General features: G+C 44.5%; 1 pseudogene; it reads right to left on the bottom strand.

The window, feature by feature from the left end:
* Positions 1-3,950: 3,950 nt before the first annotated feature.
* Positions 3,951-8,087, bottom strand: LOC139412356 (coiled-coil domain-containing protein 42 homolog; annotated as a pseudogene).
* Between the last annotated feature and the right edge of the window lie 3,578 nt (positions 8,088-11,665).

An 11,665-nucleotide genomic window follows, 5' to 3' on the forward strand; every position in this document is an offset into this window, starting at 1 on the left:
ATCCAGATGGATGAGGATGGGGGCAGTAGTGAATCATTGCTCCAGATCCACAAAAGCCTTGTCCGCTGCTGGGTACCATGTGAACAGTACCTTGGGAGAGGTGAGCGCAGAGAGGGGAGCTGCCAGGTTGCTGTAGCCCCGAATGAAACTGCGGTAAAAATGAGCAAACCCCAGAAACCGTTATAGCTGCACCCTAGATGTGGGTTGGGGCCAATCCACCAACGCTCTCACTTTTTCCGGATCCATCTGAACATTCCCTTCAGTGATGATGTATCCCAGAAAATAGACAGTGGAGCGTTGGAACTTGCACTTCTCCGCTTTTACAAATAACTGATTCTCCAGAAGGCGCTGAAGGACTTGTCGAACATGGAGAACATGTTCTTGGGCAGAATGGGAGAAAATCAGGATGTCATCGAGATAGACAAAAACAAAACGATTCAACATGTCCCGGGCAAGATCGTTGACCAGGGCCTGGAAGACAGCAGGTGCGTTGGTGAGTCCAAACGGCATGACCAGGTACTCATAGTGTCCACTGGCTGTGTTGAAAGCCGTCTTCCACTCATCTCCTTTGCATATCTGAACAAGGTGGTAGGCATTCCGGAGGTCCAGCTCTGAAAAGATGGTAGCCCCCTGGAGAGGTTTGAAAGCCGAGGAGAGGAGTGGTAGCGGGTACCGATTCTTGATTGTGATGTCATGGAGGCCTCGGTAATCAATACATGGACGCAGGGTCTTGTCCTTCTTTCCCACAAAGAAGAACCCTGCGCCGGCGTGAGAGGCAGAAGGGTGAATGCTCCCAGCAGCCAGAGAGTCCTCAATGTACTCCTCCATGACCTTGGTCTCAGGGCCAGACAGGGAATATAGCTGGCCTCGAGGCGGTGTGGTGCCCGGGAGGAGGTCATAAGGACGATGTGGTGGAAGGGAGGTAGCACGAGCCTTGCTGAAATCTCCAGGAGGTCATGATACTCTGCGGGAATGGCAGAGAGATCCGAGGCCATACTTAATCCTGGAGGCAGACGTTCCGGGGAAGGCTGCGCTGCCTTTAGGCAGTGTGAATGGCAGAACGGACTCCAACCCGGGATTGAACCCGTGATCCAGTCAATATTGGGGTTGTGCTTCTGGAGCCAAGAAAATCCCAAAACAACAGGGATATGAGGGGACTCAATGAGGAGAAGCTGTATTTACTCAATGTGGTTACCAGATATCCGCAGATTAATGGAAACTGGCATCCATGGGAACGGAGAGGAGTTGAGTGGGACCTAGTTCAAATATCTAGTTCCAATACCAGTCCATGAAACTCTCATTGGCCCCTGAGTCAATGAGCACCCGAAGAGATTTTGACTGGTCACCCACAGCAGGATAACAACAAAAGGAGTATGGGTAATAGGAATTAGAGGATTCAGAGTCTGTGTACTTGTACCTACTAATGGTCTCTTAACTGGGCAGGTAGCTATGAAATGCCACGCAGCACCACAATACAAACAACTGTTGGAGCCTAGCCTATGTGAACGTTCCCTAGGCGATAATCTTGCTCTGCCCAGTTGCATTGGTTCCAGTGTATCTGACTCACCCATCGCTGATGATTCTCGAGGGAACTCGGATGGCTTCGGATCTTCTTGGAAATATAGCCTTCGGGGACTTCCGGATTCCTTCGGAGATGAACGAACAAGCAGCGGATTAACGAGTGTCCCAAGACCACACCTCCTCTCACTCCTGCGTTCCTGTAGATGCCCATCAATCCTAAGAGTAAGGGCGATAAGAGAATCGATGTCCTACTAGCTCGTCTTTTATTTCCTCTGAAAGTCCGTGAAGGAAGGTATTGAATAGGGACTCCGGATTCCAGGCACTCTCAGCGGCCAACGTGTGAAAATCTACTACGTAGTCTGCCACACTTGACACTTGGGAGTCTTGACGTAATTCAAGTAATTTTCAGGCCGCCTCTCCCGGATACCGGAGAATTGAACACCTTCCTTACCTCTGCCATGAAACTCTCCAGATGATGACAAATGGCGGATTGTTGCTCCCAAACTCCCGACAGTAGCGTAATAATATACGCTATCTTCGATCTGTCCAAAGGGACTGAAGATGGCTGTAGCTCAAAAATAAGGGAGCACTGAGAAAGAAAACCGGCAGGTTCCAGGTTCGGGAACCAGGGTAGGCTGTACAAACCCACCACTAATAATAGACAAGTTAATGGGTGGTTGGGAGGTCTCAGAGGTGGCGGGCTGTCTATGAGCTAACTCACTGATTTGCTCCATAATAGCCATGAACCCTTGGTTGTGGAGTTCCGTCAGGGAACGAAGCCCTTCCAAAAGGTCCTGCAGTAGCTCCTCATGCCTCCCAATGGTGGCTCCCTGCAGGGAGTAGTGTGGCGGAGCTGGTCCCATCGTCATTGAACACTGGTCACTTTAATTATGTTTGCATACTGTTTTACCCACTTCATATGTACAGTGCCTTCAGAATGTATTAACTCCCTCTTGACTTTTTCCCCATTTTGTCGTGTTACAGCCTGAATTTAAAATTAATTAAATTGAGATGTTTTGTCAATGGCCTACAAACAATACCCCATAATGTGAAAATGGAATTAGTTATTCTGATTTTTTTTTTACATACATTTAAAATGAAAAGTTGAAATGTCTTGAGTCAATGAGTACTCAACCCCTTTGTCATGGCAAGTCTAAATACGTTCAGAAGTAAAAATGTGCTTTAACAAGATAATACGTTGCAGGGACTCACTCTGGGTGCAATAATAGTGTTTAACATGATTTTTGAATGACTGCCTCATCTCTGTACCCTACACATCTGTAAGGTCCCTCAGTTGAGCAGTGAATTTCAAACACAGATTCAACTACAAAGACCAGGGAGGTTTTCCAATGCCTCGCAAAGGGCACCTATTGGTAGATGTTAAAAAACAAACAAAAAAACAGTTATTGTGAAGTGAAGTTATTAATTACACTTTGGATGGTGTATCAATACACCCAGTCACTACAAAGATACAGGCGTCCTTCCTAACTCAGTTGCCAGAGAGGAAAGAAACCGCCCAGGGATATCACCACTTACAGAGTTTAATGGCTATAATAGGAATGCTATTTTATTTTATTTTTATCAATTTTAGAATAAGGCTGTAATGTAACAAAATGTGGAAAAAGTCAAGTGTTCTAAATACTTTCAGAATGCACCGTATATACAGTACCAGTCAACAGTTTGGACACACCTACTCATTCAAGGATTTGTCTTTATTTTTTTATATTTTATACATTGTAGAATAATAGTGACGACATCAACAGTATGAAATAGCACATATGCAATCATGTAGTAAGCAAAAAATATTTAACAAATCAAAATAGATTTTAGATTTTAGATTCTTCAAAGTAGCCACCCTTGTCTTTGCACACTCTTGGCATTCTCTCAACCAACTTCACCTGGAATGCTTTTCCAACAGTCTTGAAGTCTCATCCCAAACCAACAGTCTCATCCCAAACCATCTCAATTGGGTTGAGGTCGGGTGATTGTGAGGCCAGGTCATCTGATGCAGCATACCATTATTCTCCTTCTTGGTAAAATAGCCCTTACACAGCCTGGAGGTGTGTTGGGTCATTGTCTTGTTGAAAAACAAATGATAGTCCCATTAAGAACAAACCAGATGGGATGGTGTATCGGTGCAGAATACTATGGTAGCTATGCTGGTTAAGTGTGCCTTGAATTCAAAATAAATCACAGACAGTGTCACCAGCAAAGCACCCCCACACCCTGATACCTCCTCCTCCATGCTTAGTGGAACCACAAATACGGAGATCATCCGTCTCACAAAGACACAGCGGAAGTATTGTCATCATGGCACGTTTGCTGCACAATGGTGATCATCACATTAGTATCTGTGTGGAAACAGCACAAGATATGGAATGCCAACCCCCAACAATCATCCCTGCAGTATCCTCTGTCTGTCCACTTGATCATCCTACACCTGGTAAACTGGCTTTAGTAGAAAGCTGAGAAGGGCTCTGTTTGAGGTTGTTAACTATGGCAGACTGATCCTGAATGAAGAGCTGGGTCTGGAGAGCAAAATACATTCAGATTTTACTGTAAGCAAATTATTTTGCCCTCTACTCTACATCACTGTGACATCACTAACCTTCTCTAACTGTAACATCAATGTGACATCACTAACCTTCTCCAGCTCTGACATCACCGTGACATATGCCATGTTCATATGCTAAGAAACTCTAAAATTTCCGATTTGCTGATTTGTTGACCGTGGCACTTGTATAACTACAACCAGTTAGCAAGTCAGAAATGCCAGAGTTTCCTAGTTCCGACTAGCAAGTTAACGTGGCAATAGCTGACCTTTAGCTGTCATCACTAACCTTCTCTATCTGTAACATCACTGTGACATCACTGACCTTTTCCAGCTGTGACATCACAAATTTTCTCCAGCTGTGTCACTGTGTCATCGATGGCTACTCCCTCTTCCTACCCTGCGGTCCCACCCATCATGTGGTAAAGATTAAAGGTTACCACTTTGGTTTGGCCCAATAGAAGTGTCTCCTTCGCTGCTTTGATTTGGATGTGGTACCATGTGCTCACCTGAACCCCCCCCCCACGGTTTATTTTCTGGATAGAGACACATGGACTGTAATATATGGTAAATCTGGGACCCATCTAAAGGACTGTGAGTGTGTGATCAGAGAGTGTTGACGCGTATCTGGTCCAGCTCTGTCTGTAGCTGAGACAACAGGTTTTTCTTCTGCAGAATACCGCAGCTCTGCTGGTCTGTGTATCTCTGTTGTGCCCCCCAGTTGGCCGTCAGCCTGATCCTGCACCTGGATCCTGCACCTCGCTTCTTTCCCTCTGCTGCAACTGCTCTCTGGTGGATAGCAGCGTGGCAAACCTCCCCAGCAGCAGCCATATCTCTTCATACTAAATATACAGTTGAAGTCGGAAGTTTACACACACTTAGGTTGGAGTCATTAAAACTAGTTTTTCAACCACTCCACAAATGTCTTGTTAACAAGCTATCATTTTGGCAAGTCGGTTAGGACATCTACAAGTCATTTTTTTTACAGACAGACCATTTCACTTATCATTCACTGTATCCCAATTCCAATGGGTCAGAAGTTTACATACAATAAGTTGACTGTGCTTTTAAACAGCTTGGAAATTTTCCGAAAATCATGTCATGGCTTTAGAAGCTTCTGATAGGCAAATTGACATAATTTGAGTAAATTGGAGGTGTACCTGTGGATGTATTTCAAGGACTACCTTCAAACTCAGTGCCTCTTTGATTGACATCATGGGAAAATCAAAAGAAATCAGCCAAGACCTCAGAAAAAAAATTGTAGACCTCCACAAGTCTGGGAGCAATTTCCAAACACCTGAAGGTACCACGTTCATCTATACAAACAATAGTACGCAAGTATAAACACCCTGGAACCACGTAGCCGTCATACCGCTCAGGAAGGAGAGGTGCTCTGTCTCCTAGAGATGAACGTACTTTGGTGCGAAAAGTGTAAATCAATCCCAGAACAACAGCAAAGGACCCTGTGAAGATGCTGGAGGAAACAGGTACCAAAGTATTTCTATCCACAGTAAAACAAGTCCTATATCGGCACAACCTGAAAGGCCGCTCAGCAAGGAAGAAGCCACTGCTCCAAAACAGCCATAAAAAAGCCAGACTACTATCTGCACATGGGGACATTTTTGGAGAAATGTCCTCTGGTCTGATGAAACAAAAATAGAACTGTTTGACCATAATGACCATCGTTATGTTTGGAGGAAAAAGGGGGAGGCTTGCAAGCCGAAGAACACCATCCCAACCATGAAGCATGGGGGTGGCAGCATCATGTTGTGGGGTGCTTTGCTGCAGGAGGGACTGGTGCACTTCACAAAATATATGGCATCATGAGGCAGGACAATTATGTGGATATATTGAAGCAACATCTCAAGACATCAGTCAGGAAGTTAAAGCTTGGTCACAAATGGGTCTTCCACATGAACAATGACCCCAAGCATACTTCCAAAGTTGTGGCAAAATGGCTTAAGGACAACAAAGTAAAGGTATTGGAGTGGCCATCACAAAGCCCTGACCTCAGTCCCATAGAAAATGTGTGGGCAGAACTGAAAAAGCATGTGCGAGCAAGGAGGCCTACAAACCTGACTCAGTTACACCAGTTCTGTCAGGAGGAATGGGCCGAAATTCACCCAACTTACTGTGGGAAGCTTGTGGAAGGCTAGCCGAAATGTTTGACCCAAGTTAAACAATTTAAAGGCAATGCTACCAAATACTAATTGAGTGTATGTAAACTTCTGGGAACGTGATGAAAGAAATAAAAGCTGAAATAAATCATTCTCTCTACTATTATTCTGACATTTCACATTCTTAAAATAAAGTGGTGATCCTAACTGACCTAAGACAGGGACTTGGTTAAGGTGTAAGTAAACTTCCGCCTTCAACTGCACACATGCACACGTTATACATTTGAACATGAAGCTAGGTTTAGGGTTGTGGTTGAGGATTAGGTTTGAACCGGGATGTGGACATGAAGTTAGGGTTAGGGTTGTGGTTGAAGCTGGGATTTGGGTGGAACCAGGATGTGGAAATTCCATTTGCAACAAACATGAGCTGGTAGATTAATCAGCCCACATTTCCAAGAGAAAGCAAGTGCGCTGATCCCACAAGAAATATGGACGTTTTTTTAAAGTTAAGAATGTTAGCGGCATGTCCAGAGACCTAAAAGTTTAATAGATAAACACTTTTCTCAGGAGGGGTGAATTGTAAAGGTTTAGCCATTATAACTTTCCCGGTCATTAACTGTAACTTTCCCAGAAACTTCAAACTTCAAATTGGCACAAATGAACAACCTGATATTATCAATTTTCACACACAGGTAATTTCCCAGGTAATTTTCACAGGTAACTTTCCTGAAAACTTTCTAGGTAATTTTCCCGGAAATCTCTCAGACGCTGCATCCTCAGCTTAGTTGGTCAGAGTAGTAGTGTGAAAAGGCCGTAGTGAGTGCCAGTCTTCGGTACCTTGATCAGTCTGAGGACCTGTTCCAGGAAGGTCCAGTAGAGGGCAATCTTCTCCACCATGCACTGCTCAGTTTGCAAGCCTCCAGGAGCGCACTGTCTCTCCCTCCCTCTTTCTGACGCACAGCACCCCTCTCTCTTTCCGACTTCTTCTCAACATGGCCTCGCTTTGCCTCGTTCTCCTGCAAGATGGCAAATGTGACTATGATGGGTTTTCCAGTGTCTGTGTGTGTGTTAGCCACCCAATGTGAGGAATTTGTCAAATTTGAGCAGACTCCTTCAGTTTCTCCTCCTTATCTCTCTGCCTTTCTTCAAACTCTCCATCTTAAACTCCTGTGAAACACACTATCCCAGGTACATACAGTATGTTAACTCCGATAGTCACATTTTTGTCACTTTGTTTTTATGAATGCTATGATTATTATCTGGAACTGTTGATCCACCTCTCTGATCTATGTCTGTTTCTCAATCATCTGTGTGATACACTCATCAGATCTTTGTCACACACACACACACACACACACACACACACACACACACACACACACACACACACACACACACACACACACACACACACACACACACACACACACACACACTTCCAATATGAACGTGGGCTTCAGGAAACAGCAGAAGGAGCACCCCCCCTATTCACATCAACGGGACAGCAGTGGAGACGGTGGAAAGTTTTAAGTTCCTCGGCGTACACATCACGGACGAACTGAAATGGTCCATCCACACAGACCGTGTGGTGAAGAAGGCACAACAGCAACAGCGCCTCTTCAACCTCAGGAAGCTGAAGAAATGTGGCTTGTCACCTTAAACCTCACAAACTTTTACAGATGCACAATTGAGAGTATCTTGTCAGGCTGTATCACCGTCGGGTATGGCAACTGCACCACCCACAACCCCAAGACTCTCCAGAGGGTGGTGCGGTCTGCACAACACATCACCGGGGGAAAACTACCTGCTCTCCAGGACACCTACAGCATGTCACAGGAAAGCCAAAAAAATCATCAATGACAACAACCACTCAAGCCACTGCCTGTTCACCTCGCCATTATCCAGAAGGCAGGAGGTCAGTACAGGTGCATCAAAACTGGGACCGAGAGACTGAAAAACAGCTTCTATCTCAATGCCATAGACTGTTAAACAGCCATCACTAACATAGAGAGGCTACTGCCAACATACAGACTTGAAATCATTAGCCACTTTAATAATGCCACTTTAATAATGTTTACACGTCATATGTATATACTATATTTTATACCATCTATGTCATCTTGCCTATGCCACTCGGTCATCGCTCATCCATATATTTATATGTACATACTCTTATTCCATCCCTTTAGATTTGTGTGTATTAAGTAGTTGTTGTGGAATTGTTAGATTACTTGTTAGATATTACTGCACTGTCAGAACTAGAGGCACAAACATTTCGCTGCACTCGTATTAACATCTGCTAACCATGTGTATGTGACCAACACATTTTTTATTTATTTGAAAAACAAAGACAAACACATACAAACACATACACACACATACAAACACATACAAACACATACACACACATACAAACACATACAAATGCACATTAAGAGTTGTTCCTCAACAGTCTGAAAATAATCCTCTTGATCCAAGGCAATTTTATCTGGTGGGAGTTTCTGATCAGCAGTTAGAAACTTGAGAAACGTTCCCTTCGGACTGCCCTCTACCCTGCTGTACTATCCTGTCTCTATGGCAATACATGGACAAAGCCTCTGTTGCCCCCAATGGCAAACTACTGACATAGAAGCTCCACTACAGTGTGTGTGTGTGTGTGTGTGTGTGTGTGTGTGTGTGTCTGATAAGGCATGTGGTCTGTTTTCCATTCTGTATCTCTGTGTCTCTCTCTACTTCTATTTATAGCCTACCTACATATCTATAAGGTCTATATTTAGCCTATATAAACTCAGCAGAAAATGAAACGTCCTCTCACTGTCAACTGGGTTTATTTTCAGCAAATTTAATGTGTAAATACTTGGATGAACATGACGAGATTCAACAACTGCGACATACACTGAACAAGTTACACAGACATGTGACTAACAGAAATGGTATAATGTGTCCCTGAACAAAGGGGGGTCAAAATCAAAAGTAACAGTCAGTATCTGGTGTGGCCACCAGCTGCATTAAGTACTGCAGTGCATCTCCTCCTCATGGACTGCACCAGATTTGACAGTTCTTGTTGTGAGATGTTACCCCACTCTTCCACCAAGGCACCTACAAGTTCCCAGACATTTCTGGGGGGAATGGCCCTAGCCCTCACCTTTAGATCCAACAGGTTCCAGAAGTGCTCAATGGGATTGAGATCCGGGCTCTTCGCTGGCCATGGCAGAACACTGACATTCCTGTCTTGCAGGAAATCATGCACAGAACGAGCAGTATGGCTGGTGGCATTGTCATGCTGGAGGGTCATGTCAGGATGAGCCTGCAGGAAGGGTACCACATGAGGGAGAAAGATGTCTTTGTAACGCACAGAGTTGAGATTGCCTGCAATGACAACAAGCTCAGTCCGATGATGCTGTGACACATCGCCCCAGACCATGACAGACCCTCCAACTCCAAATCAATCCCGCTCCAGAGTACAGGCTTCGTGTAACGCTCATTCCTTTGACGATAAATGCAAATTCGACCATTACCCCTGGTGAGACAAAACCGCCACTCGTCAGTGAAGAGCACTTTTTGCTAGTCCTGTCTGGTCCAGCAATGGTGGGTTTGTGCCCATAGGCAACGTTGTTGCCGGTGATGTCTGGTGAGGACCTGCCTTACAATAGGCCTACAAGACCTCAGTCCAGCCTCTCTCAGCCTATTGCTGACAGTCTGAGCACTGATGGAGGGATTGTGCGTTCCTGGTGTAACTTGGGCAGTTGTTGTTGCCATCCTGTACCTGTCCTGCAGGTGTGATGTTCGGATGTACCGAAGTGTACACCTGTGCAGGTGTTGTTACACGTGGTCTGCCACTGCGAGGATGATCAGCTGTCCGTCCTGTCTCTCTGTAGCACTGTCTTAGCCATCTCACAGTACTCACTCGTCTCACGGACATTGCAATTTATTGCCCTGGCCACATCTGCAGTACTCATGCATCCTTGCAGCATGCTTAAGGTACGTTCACTCAGATGAGCAGGGACCCTGAGCATCTTTCTTTTGGTGTTTTCAGAAAGGCCTCTTTAGTGTCCTAAGTTTTCATAACTGTGACCTTAATTGCCTACCGTCTGTAAGTTAGTGTCTTAATGACCGTGCTACATGTGCATGTACATGAACTGTTTATGGTTCATTGAACAAGCATGGGAAACAGTGTTTAAACCCTTTATAATTAAGATCTGTGAAGTTATTTGGATGTTTACGAATTATCTTTGGAGGACAGGGTCCTGAAAAAGGGACATTTCCTTTTTTGCTGAGTTTATTTCTCACTACACAGAATCTTTTCAGATCGCCACAGACGTGCATGTGTGTGCGTGTGCATTTTCCCCATCTGACCAACGGCTGCAGACAAAGCGAGAGAAGTGTAATCTCATGATTTCAAGCTGTCTCACACCTGATATCACACATTTCTCTGTGGACTGTGCCACAGCTAATACATCCAGTCGTTTTTAGTGACTATAACAGATCTTCACTGACTAGTTGCTACCTGTGATCCAAAGAGCATTGTCATCTTCAGACTGCAGACAGTAAACAGCTCAGTCGTCACCTTTGTTAGACTACATTACAACATAACAGGAGACAAATGGGACTGTTATTAACAATCATCTAATGTAGCTAATGGAAATACAGTATGATGTTATGCCTACCAGTTGACTGTAACTCTACTGATCATATTGTGTTGAAGATGGTGAGACAGACGAGAGGAGAGCAGCAGGACCAGGAAAATGCATCTACAAATGCAAACGTGACACACACACACACACACACACGCACGCGCATGCGCGCATGCGCATATTGTCGTGACCTAGAGCCATTGGAGGGGAAAAATAACAATATAGCGATGGAGGGAATAGGGAGACGCAAGTGTATGTTTTTTTGATGAAATACACACTCACAGGCCACTCATGCATGGAGATGCCACACACACACTCATACGGACACACACACACATGATACATACAAAGTTGTTAATGCTAATGTAGCGATGCTATTAAAATAAAAGTGTGTTGTCGGGGATGACAGTGTGAGGTTGAGGAGATGGGGACCTCACACCCATGTAAACGCCACCAGACCTTTTAACAGCTGATTAATATTTGAAGGCATCCTCCTGACTCTCAGGCTGATCATCTGTTATTGTTTGTCGTTTTCTGCTCCATCCATCCCTGGGTCTCCCTCTGTCACTCTGCTGTCCCTTGGGAGAGGAGAGGAGGGGCAGACACCAGCACACACACATCAACCTCCAGCCATGAATACACACACACTTCAGAGACACACATCACACATCCCTTTTAAAAAATATATTTTATTGAACTTATTATATATTTTTTTTAACAATATATGGTCAAAAATAATAAACAACTTAACATTTACATACATATATTTCCACAAACATTAAAGCCATCACACTTGCTCAGACCCACATGTTCCCACAGTAACCACACCCAATGTTGTTTCT

Source organism: Oncorhynchus clarkii, chromosome 6, assembly GCF_045791955.1.
Source record: "Oncorhynchus clarkii lewisi isolate Uvic-CL-2024 chromosome 6, UVic_Ocla_1.0, whole genome shotgun sequence".
Taxonomy (NCBI): domain Eukaryota; kingdom Metazoa; phylum Chordata; class Actinopteri; order Salmoniformes; family Salmonidae; genus Oncorhynchus; species Oncorhynchus clarkii.